Source organism: Coffea eugenioides, chromosome 11 (assembly GCF_003713205.1).
Source record: "Coffea eugenioides isolate CCC68of chromosome 11, Ceug_1.0, whole genome shotgun sequence".
Taxonomy (NCBI): Eukaryota; Viridiplantae; Streptophyta; class Magnoliopsida; order Gentianales; family Rubiaceae; genus Coffea; species Coffea eugenioides.
In genome coordinates this window covers 12,016,513-12,017,301 of record NC_040045.1, presented here as the reverse complement: position 1 = coordinate 12,017,301, position 789 = coordinate 12,016,513, and positions in this window count along the sequence as shown.

Sequence of the window (789 nt, the reverse complement as noted above, 5' to 3'; positions counted from 1 at the left end):
AACTTGGAGCTTGGATTTTGGAAGCTCAACCTAAAAAACTTGCAACTTGAAGGTAAGTTATCTCTTTTGAAAGTTAAATTTTGGGGCTTTAATCTTGAAGCTATGGAAGTGATGCTTTTGTTGTGATTATGCATTTTTATGGGTTGTATGATGATTATGGAGTAGTTTTATGGTTTATTTTGATTGTTATATTGCTGATTTTGGTAAAGGCTAGGAGGAAAAGGTAGGGTTTCTTGATTCATGATTCATTGGCTTGGTTGGATTTTGGCTTGTTAATGGCATCTTTGATGTCTTGATTTCATTTGTATGGTTGGTAAGTAGCAAATTCCAGATTGGTCATGAAACCCTAAGTCAAAGGAAAGTTAGTTTGGTTGGGTTAAGGCTTAAGTGATTAGAGTTTAATTGATTAGGTGGAGAAACCAGTAAAGTTAGTAGGATTAGCACCTAGATTATGGTTAGTATTGGGTAAGTCTTGGGATGATATTGGGAAAGGAATTTCGGTTTTCTTGTAGGGCAAATAGGAGGTGGTTTATGTGTGTTTATTTGGTATGAGTTTGGCTAGGAAGTTTGTACGAGAACCATAGAAACGGACCATGCGTTTGTGACGTTCGAAACCGGCAAACCTGGAAACAGGGCAGTCCACAAATCCGAACTTGGGTTCTGTTTTTCTTTATGCTGCGTGCTGATTCAGAAGTTTCTCAAAACATGAAAGTTGTAGATTCTTAAGTCCTTAAGGTGCCTGAAAAATTTCAGGTCAAAGGGATCAGTGTAGCCCGAGTTATAGCCGAA